The sequence below is a fragment of the Limulus polyphemus genome, unplaced genomic scaffold (genome assembly GCF_000517525.1).
Source record: "Limulus polyphemus unplaced genomic scaffold, Limulus_polyphemus-2.1.2 Scaffold4654, whole genome shotgun sequence".
Taxonomy (NCBI): domain Eukaryota; kingdom Metazoa; phylum Arthropoda; class Merostomata; order Xiphosura; family Limulidae; genus Limulus; species Limulus polyphemus.
Genome location: NW_013670264.1, coordinates 11780 through 17385, shown reverse-complemented (window position 1 = coordinate 17385; position 5606 = coordinate 11780). Strand labels below are relative to the sequence as shown.

Here is a 5606-nt window from a genome sequence, read left to right as displayed (position 1 = left end):
TTATTGAACCATCATATATTAATTTACAAGTTGGTAAAAGATAGCAAAAGCAACTTTGAATATACCAACAACAAAGCTGAACAATTAGTTGAAATTGCTGATTATTTGTTATGCTCATTAATCACTTATATTCAATTAATAAATTATTCTCATAAAATGGCTAAAAAAAAACCAAAACATAGATATTCTCACAAGGTGACTAAATAGACAAACCAATAATGGTAGAAATTGAGTTTCAGTACACACACTGGGCAGAGCACAGAGCTTATTGGTAGTATTATGCTGCTTAACAATAAACATAATTTCAACTACTTGGATAGTTGGAGTAATTGAAAACTGTAATAATTGGAAATTTAAACTTCAATTAGTTGGTTATTTTCATGAGACATGATCATAAAATATTAAGCTAAACAAACTTGGATTAATCAAAAATAATAATCTCAATATTTATATCACTAGATAGTTGGAATAATCACAAACAGTAATAATATTAAAACACTAATTTTGATTAGTTGATTATGTTCGTGAAATTAGTTGGATAGTTGAAATAATTGAAAACAGTACTCAAATGTCAACTTATCAATTATTTTATGGAACACTAATCAAGCTACTTGATGTTCATAGTTAATTGATTTATTCACCCAAATCTAATCCTAATCAATGTTTCTGAAGTCAGTCTCCCACAATTAATGTATCAGTATCCTTTATCGTAACTACTCTAATCTCATTGTACAATTTCTAACTGTCATCATCTGCCTGACTGTGGAGCCTATAAAAAATGCCATTCAACAACTTTCTACCCTTGAAACCCCTGACTGTAACACATACAAATTCAACCTTTTGACAACCTTTGTTTTTTTATGTCTTCAACCATAACAGGATTTTCAAAAGTTGACATTTTTCATATCTGAAAATGTATTTCAGTTAGATATCTGTCTGCACCAGTAAGATCTATTACCTTGTGCAAAACTGATGTGAAATTTCTTGCTCATGTCACAAGCTTTGTCCAGACTCCCAACCCTACACATGTTTACATGTATTGCACCAGCTTATGATGTGATCATCTTAATACTGTAGCCCTCCACCAATAGACAAGTGACATGACCTCCATGCCATAATCCCAATGAGTACTAGCACATGATCATAGCCTCATTGTTGATGAGGCACATAAAATGCACCAGAAGTGAGGTGTTTGGATGGGAAGGTGGTGCAGAGAAGTTGGTGTCTATATGAAAATGTATTTCATATAGATAACTAACTGTCTACAATACTAAGAGCTAGAATCTGACACTGAAAATGGTGGTGGTTGGATCACTGCAGACCAATTACAAAGATGAACGCTTTCCAAAAAACTGACAGACAGGGAAAGCTTATGGGGCACAACTTTCAAGAGAGTTGTGGTTGACTAGTGGAGCAACATCTGGTAGGAAACAGCAACCTTCTCAAGCAGAGAACACTCTTTGTCTAATTTGTCATCATTTATTCATGTACATTATAAAGAGGTGTACGGTAAAAAATACAGGGTAAATCCAATACCAGTGGTAACATGTTTCAAGGATGGGCAAAACATTAGTGTGTATTGTGGCTAGGGCTTTAAGCCATTCTGGCTTGGTAAAATACTTACATGAAATAGATAATGTAACAACAAATAGAGGGAGGAGGAGTTCTCACCTGTGTCCCAAGGCAAGTCCAAGTCCCACCTAGCTGTACATATCCACCAGGACCTGCCTTGGAGACATTGTAATGAGATGTCCTGCACTACACCCCCCATAAACACTCCAGCCCTACATCTGAAATGAGGAAGGCACCACTTGCAGAGGAAACTCTCTGTAAAAACATCCCAAGCAGCTTATAACTAAGGAAATAAAGGTTCTTCTCTGGTCCACTAGAAGAACAGGGAGAGGAATATGCACTAAGGAGAACATTCCAGTGTGTGTGTGGATCACTGTTATCAGGCACAATCAGCTGGAATTGGGTCCCCCACCAAGAGACAGCGTAATGGGTTAATATGACTAAAGTCAACAAGAGCGAGCTAATTATAACTGCAAGACAATAGCTGGTGCTGTCCGTTTTTTATATTTGTCTTGTAAAAGATGTGGAAACGGCCATACCAAATGTATATAGGTGCAGATGAATTTAACATTTTCCACTCTACCCTGCTCAATATGGAATTTGGATAAATATTCCCTGTGAGACAACACCAGCCAATTGGCTGGTCCTGATGGCACTAAGCATAAGAAAAGTAGGATGTAGTTCCTCATGTAACATTTGATCTGGTGAGTCTTGCCTCCTCCTGTTCACTTTTTTAATTTCTATTAATATTTATTTTGTTCTTTGTTTTAGTTGAGAAATTAGCAATTAGTTGGAATGTGTACAAATATCACGGAACATACATGAAGATGTCATGAAATTCATGAATGCCATGGAGATGTCTGAAAAGTACAACAAGCAAAACTCACTAAACTAGAGCCTCTGAGTCGACTGGAGAATGGCAACTGGGGAAGGCAAAAACCACAGATATATGAAACCACTCAATGATGCAAGTAATGTGGGATGAATGTATTAGGTATAGTCCACATACCAGCATATAAGATCTTCTTCAAAGGTCAGTGGTGAAAAGAAGCAAGAGTGGCTGTGATATGCTGAATCTGGTGGGAAAAAGACATAAAAGAATATATAAACAGAATAACCCAAAGAAGAATATGCGAGGTGGATGAGTTGGGGGAACTCAACCTGTTAAAGTGGAAATAAACAAGTCCTAAGAAGAGTAGGTCTGTCACAGTAAAAATAGGTGATGATGGTTTCCATGAAAGAGGGAAGTTTAAGCATGATGGCAATGGACAGCTTATATAGCACAAAAAAGGGCAGAGAGAAAGAGAGATAGAAGAAAACATCAGATTGTCCTCTTAAGCAGCCCAGGTCTTTGGAAGAAAGGAACAGTCTAGAAATAACACGAACCAGTCGTTATGATAGAGTACAGGAAGTATTCAAGGTGGGAATGTCCAAATAATGACGACAACAACAAGCAAGGAGAAGAAGAAATATGGTTTAACAAGCAATAATACAAGGAGCAGAAGATCACAGGCCCAAATGCATGTAACAGCCCAGAAAATTGCACAAAATTCTCAACTAGGAAACTGGGACCAAATGAGAAGGGACAATGGACAAAGAAGCCCTTAAAGAGAACAGGCAAAAGTAAGAGTAAAGATATTTTGGACTATATTATTTTGCTTATTATTGTATGACTTGTTATTTTACACAGAAAACATGCAATTTCACAAATGCACAGGCATATACATATGGTTCACTGTATAACTAAGAAAATACATATATATATATATAGGTGTATCAGTATCTACAATAAATATCTTTAGGTATTTGGGCCCACCAAACCTACATATAGATATATCATTATTTCCTACATCCATGTTTCTTACCTGTGAAACCCTAGGCACTTTTAAGGTTATGTAAATATTCTCAGAAAAGGGGGTTCACAATGGTAAAGATCAAGTTTTCAAATCGTACATTTAAAAATACCATGTTTGATTAATGAATGAGAATAATGTTTTTTTTACTTGAAAACTTCATTCACTTGATATTGAATATATGCTACTTTTAATTACATAGAAGCTATTTTATTACTATATACTAAAGTAGTTTCAGAATTTTCTTCAAACTTATTCCAATTTTTTCAATATCACTAGTATTTTACACTTGCAATACTGCAATGTGCAAGTTGCAACATACCAACAATACTTTTGTGAATACTAAATAGCTATGTTTTTGCCACAACGTTTCACCAGGTGAAATACAACTTACAAGAACTGAGGCTAACTAAATTGAACTTTAACTTATGCCAGTTCAATTAAGGTAAACTTATAAAACAAAATCTTTATTCTAAACGGAGTATCAAAATTAAAAAATAAAATATTATTATTAAGACAGTAAACAGGCCTACACTACAGTGCTACACTTTAAAAGTTTAAGTTTCAACTAAAAATGATTCACTTGCAACTTTGAAAGCTGTATTTCTCTTTAAAGCTTTTTAGTTTTTGTAATACTTTACTAATACTGGATAATAGTAATACTAATATTACTAATTATACAGGCCTGCGATGGTTTTATTGTCTTGAAATGTTTACAATTACATGTGCAACAGTAATTCCTGTACGTTGAATCCGAAAATGATATCTATTTTTCTCCATCACGTACAGATTTTTCACAAAACGTCATAACGCAATGCATAAAAGAAAGGCCACAACACGTAGTTTTGTGACTAAAAGACATAGATTTCACACACAAAAAAATAAATCAAGATGAACGAGGATACATATTCGTTTAACATCAATGTTATTCCATTTTCTTCGGTATGTTTGTATTTTTGCTAACAAGCATAATAATAAAAATGTTCATTCAGGTAAACAAATAATAATTTGATCTACGTAAGTTTTTCTTCCAGATTTGTAAAAAACTTTACGTATTAGAAAAAATGAATATTAATTTCGAATTTTGCGTACCTGAATTATGGAAAATCCGTTACTAAAAGTAAAACCAAAATAACTTTTATGAAGTTTAACTTTAAATTCGCAGGCCTGTATTATTAATATTAATAATAAATTAATAAATATTAGGCATATAAAAAATGAATAGTAATACTAATAGTTCCTGTTTCCAGAAACAGGAACAATTCGTAAGTTCATAAAGACACTTACGAATTCTTCGTAAATTCACTTTATTTAATTTATTATTTTGTACTTGCCTTTCTTTTCTGTTGGCTTTACTTTTTGAGTAATGTTAATACTAACATTTAAAATCTGGTCTTAGGCTAAAGTAAGCCTAACTGCGATATTACTTTCACAAAGTGAAGCTTCTCACAGTAAATTTATCTCGTTCCAAAGCTTTCACCAGTTACTATGAATTTTACCAGAGGCCGCTCCGATTGTATAGCAATTATGTACGTTATACAGATATCAAAACAAAATACAAAAAATAGATATGTAGAGAGTAAATGTACACTTCTGTTTCTAGTTGTATGTACCAATCTCCGATGAACAGTGCTAGGTATTTATTAAACAAAAGCATATACTGAATTAAAATTACACTTTTTGACTACTAAACTCACTTGTTTTTAGGTACTCACTGAGAAGGAGCAAAACTAGCAGGTACCACAAAATAACGAATGTTGCTTTGATATTTTCAGGTAAACCTATTTCCCGAAAGGGTAGATTAGGTGGGTCCTCTATACAGCAGAAGTTTCGGCAAGATATTATAATACTATAAAGTAAACTGATTTCAAAAAGAACGAAAAAACAGGTCCACTAAATAACGTAGATAAGATATGTTAAGATATATAGTGCGAAGTAATTCTATATTCTATGAATAAGTGAATTCGTGAGAAATAAAGACAGCAAATATACAATTACAATGAACAATCTTTATTAGAAATAAACATAATGAAAATGTATACGCTACTCTCCACAACGGACAATTTCCTCTACTGAAGAACTAGCTCTGATGATACTCAATATCAGCTTGTAAAAATGTTTAACTTTGGTGCTATCCTGTTCCAGACTGAATAAATCTCGTGTTACTTACTAAAATCTTTA

At 33.4% G+C, this 5606-nt stretch overlaps 1 protein-coding gene across 2 annotated transcripts in view; it reads right to left on the bottom strand.

Annotated features, from left to right (window-relative positions):
* LOC106471497 (NF-kappa-B-activating protein-like) overlaps positions 1–4932 on the bottom strand; it is a 14884-nt gene extending 9952 nt beyond the window's left edge. Inside the window, exon 1 of one of the 2 annotated variants that reach the window (XM_013932097.2) lies at positions 4760–4932. The gene's annotated coding sequence lies outside the window, so the exon portion shown is untranslated. Of the gene's footprint in view, positions 1–2581; positions 2633–4759 lie in introns of those variants that run through there. The other variant, XM_022400106.1, reaches the window with a different exon arrangement.
* Positions 4933–5606: the final 674 nt, after the last annotated feature.